This window comes from Clinocottus analis, unplaced genomic scaffold, assembly GCF_023055335.1.
Source record: "Clinocottus analis isolate CAN_PGR_092001 unplaced genomic scaffold, fCliAna1.0.p SCAF_17, whole genome shotgun sequence".
Lineage (NCBI taxonomy): Eukaryota > Metazoa > Chordata > Actinopteri > Perciformes > Cottidae > Clinocottus > Clinocottus analis.
In genome coordinates this window covers 2636503-2663251 of record NW_027175898.1, presented here as the reverse complement: position 1 = coordinate 2663251, position 26749 = coordinate 2636503, and the positions used below count along the sequence as shown (strand labels likewise).

The 26749-nt window shown below is 45.8% G+C and overlaps 1 protein-coding gene across 1 annotated transcript in view; it reads right to left on the bottom strand.

Moving 5' to 3' along the window:
- Positions 1-26343, bottom strand: part of lrfn5a (leucine rich repeat and fibronectin type III domain containing 5a) — a 109294-nt gene extending 82951 nt beyond the window's left edge. Inside the window, exon 1 of the mRNA XM_068580470.1 lies at positions 25318-26343. The gene's annotated coding sequence lies outside the window, so the exon portion shown is untranslated. The remainder of the gene's footprint in view (positions 1-25317) is intronic.
- Positions 26344-26749: the final 406 nt, after the last annotated feature.

Below are 26749 nucleotides of genomic sequence, written 5' to 3'. Positions count from 1 at the left end.
TAAGCTAACCCACAATAATGATGGAACGTCCCCATAATGCCACTAAAACGTTTCCTCCTCTACAAACTCTCCGACTGGTCAATGCTCACGTCTGTTAAACTCCAAAGCTTCAGTTTGTAACAAAGGCTTTTTGTTACATACATGTAATCCATAAATATGAAGTAAAGACAAAGACAAAGGCGATAACCTCTTCAGGGTTGTGTTCTCAGACGTAACAAAGCTCCTCCAGAGCCACAGAGGAGACTGTACGATTACTGGCCATGCATTTAAAACAGCGTTTTGCGAACAGGAACCTGTACTCGATATTCATTTCAAGGAATTGTTGCCCAATGACGCCGAGCCATTAAGTGGCTACTCCAACTTTAAACGATAGTTTTCACAATTAGAAAGACCTAAAGTGATTGAAATTGACATTTGCGAGAGAAAAAAAGACATTAGTTGTCGTTTAGTGAATGTCAAATGAACATGACACAAATAAATATACGAGCGTTTGTTTTAATAAATGCAGAGAAATCGTGGACATCCCATAAAGCATTTCCCCATGGTTATGATCCCGTAAAAGCCTCTAAAAATTAAGCTCTCATCTCTTTATCGAGGAGACTAACGGCGGGGCTGATGCTTCTTTGTGTTGCTTTGTGTTGTGTCCAATTGTGTTGTCGTGTCGCGTCTATGACTTGTTTGCCTGTCTGGGTTTGCTCCATTCACTCTGTCTCACGTCAAAACATGTCAATTATGCCTCCTTGTTTGTGTGTGTGTGACTGTGTGTGTGGCTGTGGCTGTGTGTGTGTGTGTGTGTGTGTGTGTGTGTGTGTGTGTGTGTGTTATGTTATAGTGGGATCTATTATTATGCCCCTGGTTTGTCAAGGGCTCTCTGCCAAGTCTGATCAGATGCACCGATGTGTGTGTGTGTGTGTGTGTGTGTGTGTGTGTGTGTGTGTGTGTGTGTGTGTGTGTGTGTGTGTGTCGCACACTCAAAGGGGAAATGTATTAAGTCTCAACCTTGGGAATTGTAGAGAGGCAATTTGTTGTTTTCTATCAGATTCCCCACCCCAAATCATGATGAAATTAACAGGCGGGGGCACATTTAATAATTTATTCTCTAACAAGGGAGGTGACAAACTGCCTGGTGTGCGTTATGGTTTCTCTGTGTGTGCACTGGTGCATCTGCGTGTTCGTGTGTGTGTGTGTGTGTGTGTGTGTAAATATGAAGAAAAGCAGAGCTACTTCACAGTCAGGCCTCAGGCGTTCATTGGCATCACTCACTCGCTCGGCCCCAGTATTTTCTGACGCTCTCTCGCTCCCGTGCGAGCAGAAGATCTGTACTGAAAAGCTCAAGAAAACACCATTACACTCGGCCCTTCACTCCCTCTGTGTCTTTCTGTCAGTCTCCCCACTGCCTTCATTATAATCGAAAAGAAGAGGCCTGCTGGCAAAGTTAAACCACTACCATATTCCCATCAGCGAAACAGTCACACACACACACACACACAGACACACACACACACACACACACACACACACAGTGGGGGTATTTAGAGAATTGGCTGTGAAGCTGTTCCCAGCTTGCCCACTGTGAACTGAATTGAGCAGCACAAGCAGCGTTTAAACGCTCTGGCTAATGTATGTGTGTGTGTGTGTGTGTGTGTGTGTGTGTGTGTGTGTGTGTGTGTGTGTGTGTGTGCATAATATCTTTGGAATTGAGACAAATATGACATTGTAGTGTTGAGTATTGCTGATCCAAGAGTAAAAGAGATGAGAGAGAGACAATGAGAGAGATTTTCACAGAGAGAAATGGGCAATAAGGAGAGGAAAGGAGGGTGAAGACAAAGATGTCTGGCAAAGGCAAAGGAAGCAATCAAATAGCGTGTTACCAGGGGCCAACAATACCCAAAGTAAAAAAAATCTGACAATTACTGGGATTAACCAGCAGAAGAAAACTTTAGTGGTCCTGCCAGGGCGACAAAAAAACAGTAAAAACGACAAAGAAAAAACACAAAAAACAAGCAATCAGAAACAACCAGACCAAATCAAATGATGGTTTGCTTTTAACTCACTCTGAATGAATGCGTTTGACCACAGAGAGCCAAAAAAACAATAGCATTTTGTCTCATGAGGAAGTGACAAGGTAGGAAAACCCACATGGGTATCGAGCCTCGTGGCCCTTTAAGCCCTCACCCTAAACCCTAAACCCTAAACCCTAATCCTATGAAGTGTCCCCTATTTAGAGCTCAACAGGCTGTGCATGAAAAAAAAGCATAATCGATTGATTGGGAATTGAGTTAGATATCAATCTGTGAACGTAAATCCGAGTGGCTTAGCTCAGGTCTTTGACTGTACAGCGTCTTTCTGACCGGCCTCCAGCGTTAGCGTCCGTGTCAACCCTCTCGTCGACGGCACGGCAAGAAATCGAATAAGCGTGATTCCCCGAAACATTTCAAATAAATCCTTAAGTGAAACCCATAAATGGGCTATTAATAAAAGTCGTCCCGCAGTCCTCTGACAATAAACATCTCCTCGAGCCCCTCCCTGCCCATTTGGGTTACGTCTCGCCTGACGACGCCCTTTTGCGTCGTCTCTGCAGTCATTCTCACTCCACATAAATCCATTTGTCCTCTCATCCTCCTCTTCCTCCTCCTCTCCCTCCTCCTCCCAAACCCTCCTACCCTACCCGATTCGACCCCTTCCCGCATGACTGTCCCTCCACGTCCTCTCCTTCCGCTCCATCCCGTCTTTCCTTTTATCACCTTTTTCAAATCTGTCTTTTCTTGCGCCTCCTCTCCTCTTCACGTTAGTGCCTCCCTCCCGCTTCACTCTCACTCACTCTTTCACACTCCCTCCTCTCACTTTTCCACTCGTTGCTCTCTGTCCTCGCGTCGATCCATTCCTCCGCTCAATTACCTTGTCTGGGAAGCATCTGGCAGCCTGGCCCAGTGTGTGCGTACGTGTCTGTCTGTGTGTGTGTGTGTGTGTGTGTGTGTGTGTGTGTGACCAGGTGTCTGGGCAGTGATGCACTGGGTTCTTGTCATTCTCGGGGAACAGCTGCTAACAGGTAACGAGGAGATGGCTTCGCCGCAGGTTGGGAGACAAATTGGAAACGCAGGCACATTATTCAGTCGGGACCTTTCGGGCGTCGCCCCGGGGGCGCCGGGTGAAACAAATGGCTGCATGTTTGGCATCCCATCGGCATCGTACCCAAACAGCTACTTCAAAAAGAGCATAAGGCATTTAGATCATGATCAGGACACTGAAACTCGTTCAGTCTCGTTCGTTAGAATATCGCCTGTGCAGCCACCGGCCTTCCTTTGTTCAACGTCGACTCCTCCAAATGACACTTCAACTGCTTTCAGCATTGCAGGGTTCATGCACATTTTGACCAGTGGATTTCCATGACTATAAACCAGATTTCCATGACCAAACATGTTGTAAAATCTCAATGTAAACATGAAAAATTGATGAAATGTAGTATTTAAACTAACGATGAGAATTTGAAAGCATACAGTAAACCTTACATGACACAAATAAATGAGGGACAATAGTTTTATTAAAATAATAAACATTTATAGATATACTAAGCGTATGCCTGCTTATATTTTGATTATCTTTCTTTTAAAAGCATTATTAATTATTTCAAACCAGTGTAAATTTCTGTCATATAACACATTTACATGACTTTTACCAACTTTTTGGATTGTATTTTTCTTCAAGGCCCTTTCCAGTCGTTTTAAGATTCCAGGACTCTTCCAGGTTTTCCATGACCGTAAGAACCCTGTCAATCACACGTCAACAGTTTAACCGCTTGAGATGACCTCTCATTGGCTGACGGAGATCCTCTGCTCTCAGTGCTCACACTTCAAGTGACCCTTCAGACCCTTTTAGTTGTCATTTCTTCAGTGTGCACACACAACTTTCGTGCTCGCACTACAGCTGACATCTTTCAGTACATACACTTGAACGGGCCTTTTTTTTCTTCAGGACTTCCACTTCAACTGCAAGCAGCGAGCCCACGTGATGTTTCTCCTAAATATATAGCCATATAGCGAAAAGAACAGCTATTTGTATTAGTCACGTGGTGATTAGGTGCGACAGGTTTAACGCAGAAGTCTAATGTTTCACTTTAATTCCTGAAGATCAAAAGGTTTAAGAATGCGTGTCCATTACGCTTCTGGGAAAATGTCCCAATCCATCTCTGTTGACTGCGAAGCGTACTCACTATAAACCTCTTTCTGTAACGCGATGCCACACTTCCTTTTTCTGTCAAGCCAGCAAGAATTGGCTGTAACAAGGGACCAAAATGGCACACGCTAATTAAAATGACCTCGTACCGTATACGGCCCGCTCTTCCAGCTGACTGGCTGCCAGCTGTGGAGCTGACGCTTGAGGGATGAAAAGGAGGGAAAAGATCAGGAAACCTGATAATAAACTTCTCACAGGGTCTTTCAACGCAGCTCTTTGGCTCTTTCCCCTCTCACTCTCACTTTACCTCCCTAGCTTTCTCTATCTTCTCCTGAACTATTGAATAAATGATGAAATTCAATCTGGCTCCGCAATCTCTTCAGTATTTTGTTTCCTCTTCCTTTTTTTTCAGCCTGCATGTCTGTCTCTCGCTCTTATCTCTGCAATTGAATAACGGATGGGATTGCAAAGTTTTCCCTGCAGTTGTTTGTCCTTTAATCCGCTTTTATCTCATTCATCTCTCTCGCTCTTCCTCCTGGTGATTGCTACAAGTGCGACAAGAGGACTACACTGCTAGTCTTTTTTTAAAAACCTTTCATAGCCGTGGTAAAACATGCCGTACATCTGTTCCCAAAAATAAAATGCAAAGTCAAGAGTTTAGAGAACAGCATAGTACTAAATCCAAAAGCATCCAGTAATGCAAGTTATAGAAAATCAAGGTCAGGAAACACAAAAACATCAGAAAAGAAACTTCCAGCACGTCAAGCATACACAATACAAACAGACTGAAGTGAAAGAAATTCTCAACATGCAGATCATATAAAGTCAGAAACACAATATATTGTGACACAGCTAAGAAGATCATAAGATCATAAGTAAGTTACTGGAGGCATATTCTTCACTACATGACCACTAAATGATGTTCCATCAAGAAATGAGTTCTTAAAAAGGCCATGAGAGACATGGCGGTATGATGAACACATGGCACGTGAAAGTACAATGCAAAGTACGAGAATTGGCAAAACCCTTTTTTTTTGTTGGTAAAAGGGGTTCGGGAAGCTTTGTGCAGGAAGACGACCAACTACCTGGACCCTGTTGATCCAATACAGCGTCTGAAAGGGAAACTGCAGTACAGTCCATTCCACCGTGAGATAACTCTGAGTTTCACATTGACATTTAAGTGCCCTCTGGGAAACAGTTTGGCCAAAAGCTCACTATATTGTACACACAACGTGATTGGTTGATGCTTTTATTTGCTGTACGACAGCTCAGAAAACCAACCTCACAAAAACAACTGTGACAAAAATGTAAAGATATGCAAAAGCATCAATAAAAACACCCCTCGTGTTTAAGCCCTAAACAATGTACTTCAATACAAGTTGGAGGGCAATTCATTTTAACAGATCCTTTCGTAAAAGCATGACTTCAATGAATATACTTACCTGCTTTGTGCCATGTGACGTGGGGACAGTCAGTCCCACTCCACCACGCCGCTGCAGCTCCACACTAAAGGCCACCGCAGCTGTTTGCAGTCGATAGAGCGCCCGAGCATGCTAGCCACTAGTTTCCTCCCATTGGATCCAGCGCTGGGATTGTCTGCTGCTGCTGAAGTACCGTGCGGTATCACCGCATTCACTAGCAGCGGGAGCGCGCTTTGGATCTGATAAAGCGTATCTAAGTGGAAAGCAGCACAGACGCGGCAGCTAAGCCGCTGCCGGTCGCGGATTGTCACAGGATAAACACTCTTCCCTTCAGCTCGAGAAAAGAAACAGCCCCGAAGTCAGAAAGGGACCCTGATTTCCAAAGCACCTGGCTGTCTACAGATAAGTGATGGCCGTGTATTCGGATGGTCGGTTGAGTTATTTTGTTTATTCATCGTGCTCTGTTTAATATTTTTTTTTTTACACCTCTCGGATTTGGAGACATGGTTTAGTAGACGACGGCATGTTGTGTTCCTTTATCTAAAAACCGCTCGCGGAGCGCCTCTGTTGTCGTGACCGCTAATACAATATCGTACCTTACTGTCCCCGTCAATCAATCCCTCTGTATCTTTCTCCACGTCACCCACGCTGCATCTCCATTACTCTCTCTCTCTCTCTCTCTCTCTCTCTCTCTCTCTCTCTCTCTCTCTCTCTTTCATTCCCTTTCTGTCCTCTTGTCTGATGAAGTGAATAATTCATGTCTTTTCTTCAAGGAGGCGCTTTGTTCTCCTCCCTAGTGTTTTCTGTTAAGGCACTTGGGATAGTGCGCGATCATGTGTGCACACGCATGCAGCATTTGTGGGGTTGGGTGAAGTCAAACTCATTCCAGATTCCTCCACTTATACTCCAGAGCGCACGGACGAGAGCTAACCCAGGCAAGCTAACCGACGCAAGCTAACCGAAACAAGCTAAACGATGCCAGCTAAACGACGCCAGCTAAAGGACGCCAGCTAAAGAACGCCAGCTAAAGGACGCCGGCTAACCGACGCCAGCTAACAGACGCCAGCTAACAGACGCCAGCTAACCAATGCCAGCTAACAGACGCCAGCTAACAGACGCCAGCTAACAGACGCCAGCTAACCAATATCAGCTAACAGACGCCAGCTAACCGACGCCAGCTAACCGACACCAGCTAACGGACGCCAGCTAACAGACGCCAGCTAACAGACGCCAGCTAACCAATACCAGCTAACAGATGCCAGCTAACAGACGCCAGCTAACAGACGCTAGCTAACAGACGCCAGCTAACAGACCCCAGTTAACCGACGCGGTCATGCTACATTTATCAACAACATTCTTTAGTTGCTGCATCATCATCAAAGTTTTTTTGTTTTGCTCATTGCCTCAACGTCTCAGTCAGATAAGGGAGAAGAATCAGTGTGTATCCTGCATGCCAGTAAATGTGTGTGTGTGTGTGTTAAGTTGTGTGCATGGACTCTTTGCGACACGTTTTAGAATTCGTCGAGTGAAAGCGTGTAAAAGTATTCATTTCATGAAGCAGCCTTTTGTCGAGCATGTCTGAGTGAGTTTGTGGGGTGTCTGAGTACGTGTGCATCTCAAATCACCATTTTGATCAGTATTCAACACGACCCTCGAAAACAATGCTGTGTGTGTGTGTGTGTATGAGTGTGTATTACTAAAGATGAGAGATCATTATAGTGTGCAATTCCCTCTCTCCTGAATACTGATGTCTTCTCTTTCTCTCTCTGCCTCCCTCACTCCCTCAGCTTTACATTCTGAACAGCTGGAGTGAGAAAGGAGACGCTCACTATACTGGCATTGAATGCATAAACTACTTCAGAAGTTTGTTGCCCTACAATTTGTGTCTTTGAAACTAAATTTCCCGAATAATTGTTCCGATAGCAATGTCAAAGTTTTATGATTGTTAACATTTTAGTTCTATACCACACTAAGTGACAAAATGTGCATTTGTCTTCTGCTGTAATCCGCTTGTGCATGTGCAAGCCATTTAAAACCAGCGGCAGAATGGCGGACCATTGTGAATGCATCATGTTTACAGCAGAATAAACGTTGTTTGGGATGATGAAAATATGAAGGATTGCTTGATTGATGGGTTTGTGAGCATGCCAGAGTGCGTCCTGGTGCTGGGTTTAGCTTGTCCCACCTCAGCTCCAACCAGGATGTCTTCCCTTTGATGAAATTTGGCTTTTATGTTCAGATCTACTTAACTTGAATATAATTCCCACAGCGTCTGTGTGTCTTTGTATTATTCTGCGTGGCTAAAGGCGTGGTCCGATGGGAGTACGGGCTCTCCAGGGGGGCCGCACAGTGGCACACTTCAGGGCCCAGGTTCACACTTCAAAGTGATAATTCAACGGGTAGCCGCAAAAGCTGTATGATTTTGTTTCATGGCAAATGAATTACATGTGCGCCTGAGTGATATCTTACCTGCCAACATTGCGTGTTGCTATTTCCGCACACGTTTATCATCATAATTATGATGTTTGTCATTTCCCATTTCACCAAGCACCATCACAAAGGCAACGGATTCCAGAGTCGAGAGGGAACAGAGTCAACGCATCAAAGACGGAGCCGCATTGGAAGAGAATCAAACAAAATCAAATACAAGCCCAGAAACCCCTTTGATTTTGCCACGATAGGCGGACCTGGTCAAGGTCCAAATCACAGGCCAGAGCCAGAGGAACGACTCATTGTGGCAACGCCAAACGTCTCAGCACTCGTGAAAAAATACTGCATCCTAACTAACTTGGCGAGCAGCTGCAGTGGCAGTTCAACAGTTCAGATGAGCCCTCGCAAGTAAACGCTCAAAGAAGCAATTACTGGTGTTACCAAAGAAAATTAGGAATGGCGCCTAGTTTTGACGTGTCGCACGTCAGCCGACACGTCGGCCGACACGTCGGCCCGACGCCATCATCACGTCTTTTGGCCCTGCTGCTGCAGCGTCTGAATTGGAAGTTGGTGGATGCTTTGCCCTGCAGCTTCCCACTCACGTCAAAGAGTCATTTCCGTCGCCTCCAGGTGTTTTTTTCCACCAAACACCACATTGAGTTTTTTTTTCCCCGTCTCCATCTGCCTCTCTGACTTTCTGGCACCGTTTCCCAAGAAAGCAGACGACGTACAACAAAAATGGCCGCCAATACGACGAAAGCAATCGTGGCCCACGGCACTCGTTCTCGTCCACCCAACAAAAGGTTGAGTTAGTTTCCGTTCTTCTGATCGGAATCACAGCCACTCCGCCCGTCTGCGGCCTGCAGGCATCCTGAATATTTATACTGGTGTATGAATATGTATAATGGTTAACACCGGATATGCAAATGAGCCAGCCAATCCAGATGGCTTCAGATCGCGACATAATGATCGTAAACTCACACACACACACACACAAACACACGCATGAACAAACACACTCGCGAAGAAACGTGCAAAACACGGTGAAAGCTTTCATTCTAAAAGGCAACGACGACACGTCTCACGTATCAAAGTGGAGACAGGAGATTAGAAATGGGCGCAGAATTTATCTGCCAAGGAACTTGAAGTGGGGTGGATTGATATTGACACTGAAAGAACGTGCCGCGGTGAAACCAGGTTTACTCAACAAACTCTTGCATTTTGATACGGCGGGGAACCGCAGGCACATTAATCGTTTTGGATTCCACTCATTCATGTGCTCAACGGTGGTTTATCGCAAGATTAAAGCTGGTCCAAGAGGATTGCTGGCACTGCTGTGTTGCCAACAACATCTCTCCGGGGTTCCTGAAGTACGAGGCCGGCTGATAAAATAAAAGATGAGACCGAGCCCCATTCTAGGCGGCTTCGGAGGAGGAGGGGGGTTCTTTCGGACTGTGAAGTGGTTTATGCTTATTGACTTATTGTGATTTGTAGCCCTTGCAGTCTGTACCAATACATTTGGGTCCTATTGATATATTCTACACATAAATATTCTCATAGTTCCAAAGACAGCAGTTCCAATGAGAGTAAAAGACGACAACTTCCGCTGCAGCGTACACAAAGTTGTTGTTTTTGTTATAGTTTTGTTATGGATCGTGAATGGATTATTAAGGGCCCGAATTTAACCGTTCTGGTACCTGAACAACCAGCAAAAGCCGGACTGCTCTCTCCATGTTTTATTCGCAATCAGATATTAGTAAAGCATGTGCCCGCGGCCTGGAACTGGCCTCGTATCAGATTAAAGAAGATTACTGCCGTATGAAGTAGGTAGATTAATGATAGTGTTGCACACTGCATTGGTTTGCAATCCTAACCGGGTAGTAGTCTGCCTGTTTGCGAAGGGAAAGAAGAAAAAGGTCCCTCATGATAACGCACACACACACACACACACACACACACACACACACACACACAGACACACAGGAACAAACCTTGCCTGGCTACTGTGAGCACAATCAGATATTTCCTTTAAGCCAAATCCCTGCTAACAAGCTTATCGCACCACACATTGTGTTAGCGTGTGTGTGCGTGTGTGTGCGTGTGTGCACGCGTGTGGTCTTGTGCATGCTTGTTATCGTGCTAGAAATGACACATCTAAACACACACACACACATAGAGGCGTACCTGTGTTCTGACGCAGGATTAAGGTCAACTTGCCTGGCGCCCGTAAGCTCGACATCACCTGAGATCACGCGCCGTGTTGCTGTCATTTCTCAGGCGCTTACGACTGCAAGAGTGTTAATTATTAATTAGCAATGAAAAGAATTGAAAAATCACGCCTCCTCAAATGACTGAGCGCACGCCAACACACATGGCCTGGGCCTCGGTGGGGGCGAGGTCGCTTTCACGTGCCCGGCGAAATCCGGTGCGGCGCACTCTGAAATCCGGCGACTTTTCCCCCGGGAGGCCACGAGAAACGTTCGCCTGATGAAGACCAAACCGCTGCAGTGGCGTCAGATTTGTTTAACTGCGCAGTCAGAATGAGGCCACGCTGAGCAACAAAGCTCAACTGGGTCACAGGCTGTGACTCACCGCATGTTGCAATATATACCTGGACTGAAAGCCCACGCCGAGCGAAAAGGCATCTGCACGGGTCTCTCTCTCTCTCTCTCTCTCTCTCGCTCTCCCTCTCTCTCTCTCTCTCTCTCTCTCTCTCTCGCTAGAGCCATACAAAAAAAAAGCACTGCAATACTTTAACGGTGGTATTGGTGCGTTTGTGATTGCCTCGTCTCTTACAGACTACATGTCCTCTAATGGATGATGTTTTTTTTTACGGTTCGGGTAGTACAATGACAGACTAGTGTTACAAGGACAAGGCCCCTTTTTTTCTGGGATAATCTCCCAGCTGACATTTGTTCAGGACTTTGAAACGTCCTCAATAAATAAATAAATAGTTGAATCAGTTGTTGCTCATTCTTTGATCACTCTCAGGTTCTGTCTCACCTTCCGGCGGGTCACTGTCAGTCCCTTTTAATCGATGTCTCCGACTTATACTCCATGTTTGTCCTGTTGAAAAAGACGCCTTAATAAAATAGGATTTTCAAATGACTCACGTCTGCTTCTATAGTCGTGCATATTCATGCAAAAAGCAGCAAGGTGAGACGTGAAACCCCCATCTTGGGTCAACAAAAATCATCAAATTTCTTCCGTCAACCAGTAGTGATCGCTCTTTCTTTGTGTCCACACCCCGCTGAGCTGCATGGCGATTTCAGATAAAAGAGTCAATCCATAGATTCCTTTCCTCCATAAAACACCCTGAAATGTTGCTGAGAAATGATTATCAGCCTTAGAATAAAGTTATGATTTTAATATTGTTGCGGTATATGTTTTTTTTTGTTGTATACATGTGTGGATTTGTCACACTGTGCCCAGTTAATCTCTCGTAAATGTGCCGGTAAAACGGTGCTGGTAAACGGTTGAGTCACACTTTCTCTGTAGTTCTCAGAGGGCAGCTGCAGTAATGTTGTACATCCTTTTATCGGCCCACTTGCTGAGTCGTGTGTGTGTGCGTGTGCGTGTGTGTGTGTGTGTGTGTGCGTGTGCGTGTGTGGGTGTGTAGATACTTGCCTCGATAAGTAAATAATATGTTTTTTCGTGCATGCTGTATGTGTTACCTGCAGTCTGTGGGATCTCACGAAGAAGCTCTCGTCGTGTTTGTGTTTTATGAATCCAGCTCCTGCTCTCTCCGTCTTATCTTTTAAATCACGGCGCATTCATCCGTTTTCTGCACGGCAACACTTACAGCGCACGGCCTCGCAGATACCGCTCGGATAAGTTGATCTTGAGTCCAGATACCAGGCTTAAAGGGCAACCCTGCCAATGGTACACCTGAACCTTGTCGTTCTCATGTGGGCGAAGATAAAGCGAACATCGTGTTTTCCGTTTGCAGTCGAAAGGTCGAGGGAGGCTAATGCAGCGTAGCCCTTTAAGCCCTCACCCCTGACTCTATGTATTGTTTGAGTTGTGTTTAGAGGGGTTATTATTGTAACCCTGATTTTTATGTTTAGTTTGATACCAAACATGGTTTTTGTTTGGTTTTGTAGCTTGTGACCTGATATACAGGAGTCCCCTGATTAGACCTTAAAGACAACACTGGTGGGCGTACATATAGAGCTTACATATAGAGCATACATATAGAGTGCACATATAGAGCGTACATATAGAATGAATATATAAAGCGTACATATAGAGTGTACATATAGAGCGTACACATGGAGCGTAGATTTAGAGCATAGAAATAGACCGTACATATAGAGCTTACATATAGAGCATACATATAGAGTGTACATATAGAGCGTACACATGGAGCGTAGATTTAGAGCATAGAAATAGACCGTACATATAGAGCTTACATATAGAGCATACATATAGAGCATACATATAGAGCGTACACATGGAGCGTAGATTTAGAGCATAGAAATAGACCGTACATATAGAGCTTACATATAGAGCATACATATAGAGTGTACATATAGAGCGTACATATAGAGCGTACACATAGAGTGTAGATTTAGAGCATAGAAATAGAGCGTACATATAGAGCTTACATATAGAGCGTACATATAGAGTGTGCATATAGAGCGGACATATAGAGCATGTATATAGAGCATACATATAGAGTGTACATATAGAGCGGATATATAGAGCGTACATATAGAGTGTGCATATAGAGCGGACATATTGAGTGTACATATAGAGCATGTATATAGAGCATACATATAGAGTGTACATATAGAGCGGATATATTGAGTGTACATATAGAGCATGTATATAGAGCGTACATATAGAGCATAGATATAGAGTGTACGTAAAGAACGTACATATAGAGCGTACGTATAGAGCGTACATATAGAGCATAGATATCAAGCATAGATATAGAGCGTACATAAAGTGCATAAATATACAGCGTACATATAGAGCATTTATATAGAGCGTACATATAGAGCATATGGACAATAGCAAACACAACTTACATGAAACAACTGATTCTGAAAAAGAAAGCTCATTAGCAGGGACAAACAGCCCTGAAGGTTTTTGATAGCACCCACACACACACACACACACACACACACACACACACACACACACACACACACACACACACACACACACACACACACACACACACAGACACACAGTGTTTCCTGAGCGCGTCCCATTGATTTACAGAAGTGCATTGAACGGACATAGTTTAGTGTTTTTGCATTAATTTGACTGCACATTTTGGGGAAATGGGTGAAATATAAATTTGATTTATAAATCAAATACAATCTATCAAGTTATCAATTTGTCAACATGTCAGCTCAAGTTGCTTTAAACTCCTCAGTTTAACCGAGCACATTGAGGAGTAATTACACGGGAGTCAGTCTAATTTGCCCTCTTCTGCCTTTTATTACTATTGTTGGTTTCTACTGATGAAGGACTTTCTCGTTATTATGAGCTCCTAAAACCAAATGGTGTTTCTTATCACAGGCCTCTAACCCGGTGTTCTCGGCCGACTGCGCTTTACCGAACACACACGTTTGCATGTCAGCGTTTCCTACGCTCAATTTGAAGAGTGGGGATGGTCATGAGGACATCATGGAGCAACAGGTCATTAATAATGTAGTGATTTTGTTAGGTTATTCACAAAAAAAAACATTGCCATAGGGCTAACATTTTGTCTCAGCAATACACCCGTTGTATGTCATCTCCAACTTACTTCCAGCAACACTCATCAGCGTGAATGAATTCATAGGGCCGATGTAGTCTCATCACAAAACGGGTCAAAGCACAAGCTCTCCGTTTACTTTACACCACATGAAGCAAATTAGTATATCTGCTGTTATCTTGTCATCGGGGACCAGGAGATTAAACATGGACGGATTACTGAACAGGCCTCAAAAGCCTCTCAGCACCGCCTGTGATATGTGATACAGGACGCGCCTGTGTGGTATTGAAGGAGAAGTCCTTCTCAAAAACATCCCTGCTTTGTGGAAATCACCAAAAAGAAATAGGCCATCGTGATATCTCTGTGTGATTGAGGGTGTGTGTGTGTGTGTGGGGGGGGGGGGGGTGCATCTGAGACATCTTTGTGTGGGGATGCAGCGCTTGACAGTAATAGCACCACAAAAAAAAACGAGTTGCCGCCAGGATCATTACATTCAAGTTGTTTCAAGCGCTAGTATTTAAGACTCAATGCCTGAATGAAAGTACTTCATATCTGTACACTCTTTTATTTTGATATTGCATTTTGTCATTGGAAGATATGTTACAGCATATGATCTCATTTCATCCTCAAACAAACAGCTTGATTTAACTTCCATTCAGTCTCCTCAAATATTGCTGTTTCACTTTTTTGATGTATTTAGACATAATCACCTGGGCTCAATATCATAAGAGTGTCCTCTACAGTCTCTGGAATCACTGGAAACTGCCTCAAACCATCAGCTAAACATAGCAAGCCGTCAGATTGTGGAGTGTTTGCTGGTGAGAAGCAGCTTGCTGAGCTCAGGTTAGTGCCAAGTAAAAAGAATAAGAAATAAAAAAAAATAAGAAGGAAGAAAAATAAGAAGGCTGCCAAGAGCTCGGATTAGCTGGCTGTTTTTTTAAAATAGTATTTGGTGTAAAAGCTAGCTGAGTGGTGCAGTGACTTGGAATTTATCTCCGCTTGTAAAGCAGATGGCTAAACCTCAACTAGAGGAGTCCGCCTGACACATTAAAACAGCGGCAATGATGATGTGTAACTTCAAGTCAAAAGGTGACAAAACCGCCGTGCCCAACAACGAGATATGTACACAACCCACATATCAATTAAAATTGGGATTTGAAGTCAGAAAACTAAGAAAACTAACAGTGGTGCTCGGTGAATCTTCGTTTTCCAATACACAAAAAAAAAGAAATGAACAACTCCCGCGTGATCTGAACACGTAACACACATTCGAGTACTAAAGTAAGAACACTCAAAGGAGAAAGGAAAAGAAAGACGCTGCACATCTGGAAACCAACAGATGAAACACCACGATCCGTCAATGTGGGAAGCGCAAAGAAAACAAAGAGCACGACACGGATTCTGCTTTTCTGCTCCTCGTCCGGTCGCACAAACGTGTGAAAAACGTTCACAAACGGTTCAGGATGTAATTCCCCTCTAACTCACGGGATCCTTCGCTGCCGATACGGCTGACAGGTAATTTAGTGCTGACATGTGGTTAGTTTAATGAGACGCGCAGTATCTTTTACACAGAGGAGCACATGGAGGGCAAATCAAAAAAAAAAAGGGTTGGCACATCACAGAGAGAAACAACCTTGCTTGTGGTTTTAATTGAATTCCAAGATAATTGACTGAAGAAAACCCCTGCGCACCATCAGTGCACCCTCATCATTTGGGATCATTAGACTCAACCGCGCTTTTCCTGAGAGAATAAGATCAACTGGAAAGCCAACGCATACAGTACTGAACCAGTGAAAGTACCCGCTGTGCAGCGTTAATCTGTGTGTGTGTGTGTGTGAAGCAGATGGCATGCGCTAACAAGCTAGGCTAAATGTAGCCACCGTTGGCACCGAGCGAAACTGATCCCTGACTTTCTGATCCCAAGCTTCTTAATTAAATGCATCATTTAATCTAGTCAGTTTTTTGGTCCCTCTGCTGCTCGAAAAAAAAAGACGGGAAAAAAAAAGGAGAGAGAAAACCGACAACACTTCATCGCTGACGAAACGTTCGTCCCGGTGATTACGAGCCCACGCTGTTCGACCAATTAGATTGACGGAGAGCCCCGGCGTTTGCAATCAGTGGCGCCACTAAAGGGTCATCACCGAGAAAGAATTGTCGCGAAGACGACAACGGATCCAAAGTGTTAACACTGGAACCTGAGCCAGGCAATGCCGTGCAGTGTAACACCGACTGACCCATCAATGGGGGATGTACAGCTGCATGAAACAACGATTATACTTTATTGGGATGTTTCCAGGAACAAATATCCTCAAGCAAACGGTGAGAACTGCCAGTGAAACAAATGTCTTGAGATGGCCGAGGTCTGTTATACATGCAGCGGTTTACGCTGATCCTCTCTGTACGAGGCTGAGACTACGCAGCGCTTTGCTTTTGGACTGAAATCGCATGAGTTTCACTCTTTCATTGTAGGAATTTGCATCAATATTGCACCAACACATCCACTCCCTAAATTATCCCTACAGAACAGGGGTTATGTCACAGTACCAATGTCACACTTTAACGAGATGGCGGGGTGTCCAGATTGCATGCATTTGTTTAAGAGAAAGCGGGGCAAGCACAAGGAATGGCTTACTTTTTATTTTTTATCTTGATTTAGCTCTGCTGCAATACTCAGTACTTAGTCACCTGTTAGATTGAGAATGTGTGTGATAACAAGAGCCTTGGATCGGCATACATCGCCGATATAGTTGTAGCGCAGATGAAACTTAAACAGCCGGCTAAAGATGTTGCCGGTCGGTGATTGCAGAGAGCCGTGTGTGATATTACTCCAGCGACAGTAACACTCTGAGCTGCCCCCCATCCTCCTGCTCGCGTAACTTAATGAGCTGTCCGTGGCCCTTAGACGTCCATTTCAAGCTATAACTGTGTTGTGTTGCTGGCCTTGGTCCTGAAATGTCCACCTCAAGCTGTAACTACACTGCGTCGCTGTCTCTGGTCCTGAAATGTAGACTTCAAGCTATAACTGTGTTGTGTTGCTGGCCTTGGTCCTGAAATGTCCACTTCAAGCCGTAACTACACTGCGTCGCTGTCTCTGGTCCTGAAATGTAGACTTCAAGCTGTAACTGTGTTGAGTAGCTGGCCTTGGTCCTGAAATGTCCACTTCAAGCCGTAACTGCACAGTGTATCTGTCTCTGGTCCTGAAATGTAGACTTCAAGCTGTAACTGTGTTGAGTAGCTGGCCTTGGTCCTGAAATGTCCACTTCAAGCCGTAACTACACTGCGTCGCTGTCTCTGGTCCTATAATGTAGACTTCAAGCTGTAACTGTGTTGAGTAGCTGGCCTTGGTCCTGAAATGTCCACTTCAAGCCGTAACTGCACGGTGTATCTGTCTCTGGTCCTGAAATGTGGACTTTAAGCTGTATATGCACTATGTCTCTGTCCCTGATCCTGAAACTAATTCAAGCTGCAGCCTTTTACCGACCTTTACCAGAGGCTTTGAGTCCTACGCCTCGCTCACTTAGTTCAAAACACCTTTGCCTGTTGTAACATTTGCAGTCGCTTCTCTTCATGTAATTGTGTGTTATCTTCAGCACATTTGCACCACCCGAATATATAGACATTTCTCTACAGTTGCAGTGGTAGTCCAGTCATAACGTAACTGGATATCATGCAAATTGCAACAAGAGCTATTTTACTTGTATTGTTCCCTGAAGGGAAAATCCTTAAATCCTAGAAATTCAAAGTGGCCTCCTATCCACCCGAGTGATAATAATTAGTTCTACAAGCTGAGGCCACGCAACGACCTTCACCTGCATGGAGTAGCTGTTTATAGTTCTGCAATGTCTGCATGAAGCTGTGCATGCACACCGTGGCTAACCTGAAACGTTTACTGCAAGATTCACCTGCGTGTGGTAGCTGTCCAAGGTCCTGGAATATCTCTTTCAGACTTTACCTGCATTGTATAGCTGTCCATCTGACAACAAAAGCTATTTTATTTGTATCATACCACAATATGTATCCACTGTGACATACAGTCCGTTGATAACAATAGTTATTCGTGATAATTGAATGTTTAGAAGGACATGCAGAGATTTTGGTTTGCGGTATTTCTGTTCCTTGCTTTGGAAACAGTTACTTTTGAGTCAGCAGGCCAGCCTGCTTCCCGTCTCAGAGCCAGTCAAGGTAAACAAATTGATCCGAGCTGCAATTAGACTGTTTGTATAAATCCAGCCACCTGGCTGGAAAAGAACCACTAGGTAGAAGCAGACCGGACCAGTGCTCTGATCATAGCAAATATATATTCAGGACTTTTTTTTTTTACACATGAATCCATTTAGTTTGTCTTTGTTGCACATTAAGTGAGATTTACCCACATTTTTAGGTGAACTGTCTGGACTATAACCCCTTTCCAAAACAATAAGTAAGGAAATGTAACCTTCTTCTTGTGCTGTAGAGTCCTATATTTGACGTAGACTAATGTTGACACCGCAAATATTCATATGTCTTGTGCAAGATGACTGAAGGGATTCTGATTGATAATTCAAACTATCCACCACGTAACAATAGTGTTCTTCTCATTGTCCTCATGCTGCAGCTATTACCACCGAAGCTTCAAATCTTGAGAAGGCAGGTCTTGTATTTCCTGTTTTGTTGTATCTCTTAAACATTATCTTCAAGTGTTGATTGTAAAAAAAATAAAAAAATAAATGTTATTTCTCTCGAGTAATGAGCTCCTGTAGTGAGCACTATGTTTAGTTTTGCTCCAAAGCACAAATTGTTCACTTGAGACAAGTTGAGAATGCAGTTATTCATGGAAAGGACTTGGGAAGTATTTTTTTAAAAGATACAAACACACACACATATATATAGCCACTATACATATAATTTAATTTCCTTTAGGCCCACTGATGCAATATCGGATACTGTTTGTAATGTTTTCTGAATGAACAACTATCTCATGCACCTTGATGCTTTTTTAAAAAGGGTCCGCCTCGCTTGAAAGGGTCGACACCAAATCCTCCCGGTGCCTGTTTACGACACACAATCTGCGGTTCAGTGTGTAGACTGTAGCAACCTTCACGTTTCCTCAGCGTGTGTGCGAGACACTGAACTGACATCGTGTCGTGCACCGCGGACACGGCGTGTTGGTGTGACACAACATATACAAACGCAGATCCGCCAAAAAAAACAACCAACCTGCACCTAGAGGACCTGCAGCCGTCTAGAGTTGCACAAGCTCAGCAAGCGTGTCAGCTGTTGTCGGCAGAGAAAGGCAAGGGTGCGTACGGTAGACGTCAACCGGAGTGGCCGTGACATGTAGGTAATCCGTCTGCATTTACGTTAAACATCACATTCAGGGGGCGGACTCGCGCAAAAAAACCACCTCATCGGCATATATGCGGGATGTGCGGCTCCTCGGAGAATTGCACGGTCTCTCCTCGTGTTACACGACCCCTAAAAGCTGCAACAATCATTGTCGGGCCCCGCTACGTATTGTCGTTCACACGTTGTTAATGTCAACGTATGAGGCGGACGTTTGTAAACGCGTGTGCCCCCCCGTCTGATCCCGCTCGCTCTGCCCACAAAGAGAATTTCACATTTTTCAAATGGCGTCGCTACAAAGCATCGCTCCCAAAGTCTAAAAAAAGCTTTCCCCATCATTGATGTTTCACACATTTTTCTCTCGGGATGTGTTTTTCGGTTGCTTTTTTTTTTTTTTAGTAGAGCTACTGTACTGTTGGGTTGCGTCATCGAAAGCAGTGTGTGATGGGGTGTGGGCCAGTCTCTTAGATTGAGCGCCATGTCTGGTGGCAGAAATCCCCCCGGTGACAACCGTGTTGCAATATTTACAAACAATCCTGCCACGACAGTGAAATCCGGTCCTGTACGGGCCGCGAACCAGAATATCCGCTCTCAGTGTTATCTGGTTTCTTGCACTCAGATGACTCGTGTTAATATGGATATTTATGTGCAACTCATTAGCAAAGCACTCTCTCTAACACCGTCGCACAGAGAGAGTTTACGCAGACAGCGTGTTGAAGCTGTACAGCTCGTGGACCAGAGCGGGACGCCGGGTTTATGGTGTCGAATCAAACGCATGTAGACGTAAACGTCGTGGTAAACACGAAGGGAGACATCCACTCGTGGAAAGTCGTGAAGATTTGCGTTTTGTGGGCTCACATCGCCTCTCTGCGCGAGGTTGGATCCACCGCGCCACGCCACTGTTAAACACTGCGATGACGTCTTGGGGTTAGCATTCATTCATGTTCATGAAAGAACACAGGAAGGGAAGGTGTGCGCGTGGCTCCGCTCAGAAGCCATCGATACCTTAAACACACTAAACCAGGTGCAGCGTCATTCAGACAGCGGCTATGTTTGTGACTTTAAAGTGAAGTGCACTTTCTCATACATTTGTGACTTTAATCTCAGGAATTCAGAGTTTTTCTCTGAATACTAAGCCCCCCTCCCCCCCTCCTCCCTCCGGCAATACAATGCCCCAAATACCCCGTCGCGGTTAAATATATATTTTTCGGGCATTTTTCTAAGCTTGAATTCCAGGCTAAAAAATGTACGGACACTAATATTCAATGTGATTACGTAAATATGATGTATTTCTTAATACTTCCTGTCCTGAACACAGCTCCTAGTCTCACGTCTGTCACGTCATGACACACACACACACACACACACACACACACACCCTTCCCACTGGGCCTCCTGAGGCAGAGGCCGTAGTGCCGGGCGCGTCACGGGCAGCAGGGGTGTGTACAAAGAGAGGATGAGCAGCGGGGTTGCGTGGGAGATTAGTCTAATTTACACAGGAAAGAAACATTTAGAGGAGGAAAAAAAGGATGGAAAGATCCCACGTTCACCACACGTTTCACGACGACGACCCGGAGAACGGCAACGACGTCGCAAATCTATTCTCATGTGATTAATGACTCGGTAATGGGTTTCAAGCGGGAACTTAACTAGAGCTACCAGCCAGTTAAAGACTAATCCTACCTCGGTAAAGCCTCGCGGATATTTATTTCGAGTCACTTTGTTTTATCAGCCTCGCCAACACGGCACAGAGGCACCACCAGTCAGCAAAGTACGAGAATAATGATATTTATACCTTCACGTGACTTCAAGGGTGCGAATGCCTTTTTTTGGGCGTGTGTCAAAGCGTATGTAAATTCATAAGCAACGTGAATTAGGAGTCTGGATGAAGTCCAACGAGCCAATCAGAGCCACAGCATCGCTGTCGATGATTCTTGTGTTTTATTTCACGGACCAGCTTCACGGGCTTGTCGGGAGTTAAGCGCTGTGGAACGGACGGCGGCTGAACGACCTGCTGAGATCTGATCAGTGCAAAGTTTGACAGCAGTTGTGGATCCTGCGCGTCGCTCTGCACGCAGGCTGACATGCGGGCGGGTGTGCTGCGACGTGTTGGCGGCTGTTACCAGTGTGGCAGCTGCATTCTGGGAGTTGTGAACAGAGGACAGTTTGCTGATGACTGTTGTCTTCCAGACTCGTGAGCTTTGAGAGGAAACGGACGCAGGTTGGAGGTTTGCTTGTGATTTTTTGATTTATTGTTTTGGGATTAGAAATGCACGTGCAAAGAGCAGCCCGGCTCCGGGGTTTGTAGAGGAGGAGAAACATTTGATTCTGGAAAGGTTGCCAAAGTGGAATGAATGACTATAATAATGCCTTTTTTTACCTAACCTTCAACACCCCCCCCCCCCCCTCCCCCCCCAAAAAACAAAGAATATCATTATTCTAGAGGAAAAGAGACAAAAAAAACTCCATTTCATCCAGTTGCAAATTAAAAGACATCACGGAAAATAACTGAACATCTTCTTCCACCCCTGAAAGTACCCCCTTTGCACATGAAAGGCGTAAAACACCAGACTCCGCTCACTCACAAAGTCTTTACGGTCAGATTATCAGCAGGAGGAGTCCCACGGTTGTGGCGATCCGGAGGTTTTTCGGTCCGACTTGCCGATCGTTTGCGTTCCGGTGTGGAACGTTCGGGCGGAGGAGAACCGTCTTTTTAAAGTTCTCCCTCCTCAAGACATTTTGTTCTCCTCTGATAATGACCACGCCGCGCCCGCGGAATCAATCCAGATGTCACGGCGTCGGGTCGGCATCCTCTAAAGCTCCCGCCTCTCTGCCGTTAATAGGAAATGTTTCCCCAACATCTGTGGTCTCCATTCCTCCTCCTCTCTCTCTCTCTCTCTCTCTCTCTCTCTCTCTCTCTCTCTGTCCGTCTCTGAAAGGTAGAATAAATTGAATTAGAGCTCCACCACCCACTCCGCAGGATCCTGCAGCCCTCTGCCATGCAGCTCAACAGAGAGAGGAAGAGAGAGAGAGAGATGCAGAGAGATAAACAGAGGGCAAAAATAAAAAATCCCCCTTCCCCTGTGAAGAATAAAGAGCCATCTTTACTGCCTCTTTACTCCCCTGCACTGCCAGCACAGCTTCTTCATACATGTCTTTTTTCTTTCTTTCGGAGGGTTGTGGAGGTGAACGAGAGACGAGGAAATAACGAGAGCGCGGGGACGAAGCAGAGGATGAGAGAGACGCTGTTCCTGACTCGCTCACGAGGAGTTATCTAATACGAACGAGGTAGCGGACCAGATGCGTATCCCCACCTCCTGCACGCTCTTTAAGATGCTGCTCAGGGGGCACAGACGCCACTGCAGCAAATGACATCCAAACACAAAAATGCATTTAAAAAAGTGGCCCTGAAATGCTGTCTGTCACTTCTCATGCCACGCGAAGGAACTCACAACCTGAAACACAAATGTATTGAAATTCATCCCCGGCCCTAATGGCACAGCGAGCCGCTCCTTTTAGACGTAACCAGGAGGCTAAAAAGCCAAAATGGGGACTGGAAATCAGCGTTTTTTTTCTCTCCCTCGCTCAGTCACCCACACTCTTTTTCACGGGGTTTTTTTTTTTTTTTTTTTTTTTTTCACAAGCCATGGGGACGCAATTTGCATAATGCCTCCGCGGGCCATTAGCGCCAGCGTGAGTGGCCCGCGTGCATAAATGCATTGATCGATCAACGCGAGCTACCGCACCGCTACCAAGCCCGTGAAACTCCGGGCCTGCAACGGGGACGGAGCCTCGCGAAGAAGTTCACGTTGCGACAAGGTCGGATTGGAAATGGACGTACCGCTGGTTTACTGCACATAGACTTCTTTCCAAGGGCCCTGAGACCTCTTTCCAAGGGCCCTTTCCAAAGGCCCTCAGACTTCTTACCAAGGCCCATAGACGCATTTCCGATGGCCCATAGCCTTAATTTCAATTGCCATAAGACCTCTTTCCAAGGACCCATAGACTTCTTACCAATGGCCCTTGGATTTCTTACCAAGGGCCCGAGTCCACCGAACCCACCTCGATGTCGTAAAAGTATATGTCATTGTTCTTTTTTCTCCGCAAGTGCTCGGTAACGTAGTTGCCGGAGGACCGCGGTCGTGCACGGAGTCATCAGTGGACTGGGACCAGCGTGGTCAGTAGCTGAGTCAGCAATATCGCTCACGGTCCACACTCACATCACTGAGGTCATGTTTTTTTCTCGCAATTTTACATCATTTCTTAAATTCCCCTTTTGAAGGCACTTGTGAGACACAAACCCATGTGTTGGATTAAACGTTGCAGAACAATCTCAGCTCTCTGGATCATGAGGCACCGTTGTCCTGAGGCACACATGGAAAGAGAAAAGATGGCCCCAAAGCTGGAAATTGAAGCTTGATTTTTAAAAGACAAAATAATAACTCTGTTTAAGTCCTTTGCTACATTTTGTGTAGTATCCACCCCGTACATCATATCCTCATACCCTTGTGACGTCACGGCCAAAGTGTCACGCAAAATTCAAAATTCATGAATCTTCTGTTTTCTCTGAATCGGTTTCCATTTCTGGATCAATACCTTTCCATGATGTGTGCTGAAGCTAAAGGTAGTAAGAAACCTATGAGATGTTTGTTAGTACACATCTTTGAGAGGAGGAGACAATCCCGTCCACACATAGAGGCTGTAGCAACGACACATCCTCCTGTTGGTTTCCACTGTTCACGCGTTCTGTTTTTGAAAGAGAAAGCAGGTTAAAACCGGTTCCCCTTTGGCCGGTCTTCCTGTACCTCACATCCACCATGTTTCCTGTTTACAGTAACCTGACTCTCTCACCAGAGGATATGATTCCACTCAAACACAAAGAGGTAGAACAAGCAGTGGATCCAAAAAAAAAAAAAAAAGTCCTTCAAAACGTGCTTGTCATATTTCAAATGCATCATTATTTGCAATTGTGCAATACAAAAAAACACAGATTTCACACCAGCATGTGAGCCCGCACATCATCATCATCATCATCATCACCAGAAGCACATTACACACGTCCCCGTGTCGGTGTCAGTCCGCGTGCACGACAACGTGGAGTGACGCGCACCGGCTGTAACTCACCAGGAGGCGCTCACTGCGTAATTGAACCGCGCGATGGAAACTGAACCCGATCCAAGGGTTGAACGCAATGGCGTGCACGCGCGCGCGCGCGTACACCTGTAGTTGGCGTGAGACTTGCGCAAGCAGTCAACACGCACGCGCACACGCGCGCGCGCGCGAACACATTCACGACGGACAGAGCTGCTCCATCACCATCATCAAAATCATCATCATCATCATCATCATCATCATCACAAGCAGCAGCATCAAGCGCTGTTTATGCAAACAAGGTATGTGGGCTGGAGTGCAGTTGCGCACGTGCACGCAGGCGCAGACACACACACACGCACACACGCCGATGCATCTCACATTGCGCAGCTTTTCGCTCTCTGCACAGGTGCACTGTGAAGCGTTTCGCGCGTGCGTCGCTCCATACCTCTCTACCGCTAAAGTCCGCTACAGAGCCGGCGTGAAATGTGAAGTGAAGACGGAGGCTGAGGGCGCGCACCGTGCGCGTTCACACAAAGTTCTCTTTCTCTCTGGCGGCAACAACAGTCGCTATAAGCGTGCGCGCGCGCGCCGGCGCACGCACAAACACACACACACAAGCACACGCGCACTCGATTTCACAGCACACTGGGTTGATATTTCGTCTACTAAAACTAGCCTGAGTCTGGGTCGACCAACCATGTTCTCGCGCGCGCACACACGCGCACACACACGGGGAGAGAGAGAGAGAGAGAGAGAGAGAGAGAGAGAGAGAGAGAGAGAGAGAGAGAGAGAGAGAGAGAGAGCGCTTCTATAATTTACACCGGGCTCAATTTTGACCTTGCGATAATCGTTGCTGATTTTTCCCAATCAAACAGCAGCAGCTTCCAACTACACTGCCCCCCCCCCCCCCCCACACACACACACACACCCTCAGTTCAGCATCCAGCTCGTGTAAATCTAGAAATAACTCCGTCTCTAACACTCAGCCACCACCATTCCGCTGCTCCAACAGAACAGACGCAGTCGGAAAGAAAGAATTTGAAGAAACAGAGACACAGAGATAGAGGGAGAGAAAGAGGAAGAGAGGGAGAGAAAGAGGGAGAGATGGGGGGGGGGGTAGCCGTCCTTCCTCACGTCAAAAGACACAATAAAGAGTTTGAACTTTACCTCTCTCAGGGTGTTCCGGTCCCTTCGATCCGCCGGCGTCAGTGCGCAATCTTTCCAAATCCCATAATGTGAAGGATAGTGGCGATTATAGTTGTAACTCCACACAAATAGGTTCCAGATAAGATAATGTGCCCCATATGCATATGCATGTGTATATATGGAGAGGTTAATGTGCGTGCTATCCTTTGGCTGGCCGTATTCCGTATGGGTTTTATAGTTCAATCCTGTCTTCCAGAGGGGTGCGTCCGTTTTGCATTCTCACAGCGCCCGACGACTACATCCTCCTCTTCTGCCTCCGATCTCTTTCTCTCTCTCCCCGTCTTTTCCTCCCGGTTTCATCCCTCCATCCACGAGGCGAGGGAGCAATCCCATCCGAGAGAAACTGAAATGATCCACCGCTTCTTTTTCTTCTCTTCCTGTCGGCAGTGCCTCTTCTCTCCCTCTCTCTCTCTCTCTCTCTCTCTCTCTCTCTCTCTCTCTCTCCCCCCTCCTCTCTCTCTCTCCTTCCCCACCGGTCGCTGTCCTCGTGCAGGTGAAAAATGGGGAAGAATTCCACTAGGAGAAAAAATATCCCATGCAGTAAAGGCGCAGGAGTCGAGTTATTCCAATGCAAATGTCACGCGCGTTGGACGGAGTTTAGTCAAACACGTAAAAATCCACCGCGGCGCCGCTCCCGCTCTGGAGGAGACCGATGCACATTTGTGATCACGGGTTTTGGGATATTCACTTCACAGCCGCGAGCTTCTCTCTCTCTCTCTCTCTCTCTCTCTCTCTCTCTCTCTCTCTCTCTCTCTCTCTCTCTCTCTTTCTCTCTCTCTCTCTCGCCCTCCGTTAACTCGGCTCTGCGCGTCTCCTCCGCAGTCTGGAGTAGACCGGAGCAAAAATTGGGCAAAAAGAACTAATAAATAATGGAGCAGAGTGAAGGAGAGACGCTGTGACGTCCTGATGAAGCTTCCCTCCGGTCATTCGGACCGACTTATTATCCGGTAACCGTCCCGGTCCTCCGCGCTGCTCGCCGGTCGCTTCTCCCGCACCGGTAATCCATACAGAGCAGCGGGTCTGACAGCTGTCAGGCTGGAGAGAATAACACCATTCAACTTCCGGGTGCACCGTTCAAAAATAAAACCAACGTGACGGGAACTATTTTACGCATCCTTGATCTGCTGAGGAGTCCTTTACCTTGCATCATGGTGACACTGTATGGTCACGTGGAAATGTGATTTATTGCAAAATGATGTTTAAAATAAGTCACAATATGCTGAAGGTAAAACAAACACTATTAATAATTCGTCAATCCGTACTCGAAGGCTCCTGTTTCAAGTTGGAAAGTTTATATTTGCCCCGCTGTGCTATTGCCAGGTTTTAGGGCCGTATGGCACCGGGTGTGAAAACGGGCCACAGGCTCATTTGTTTCCCTCAGGGAACGTGTTTA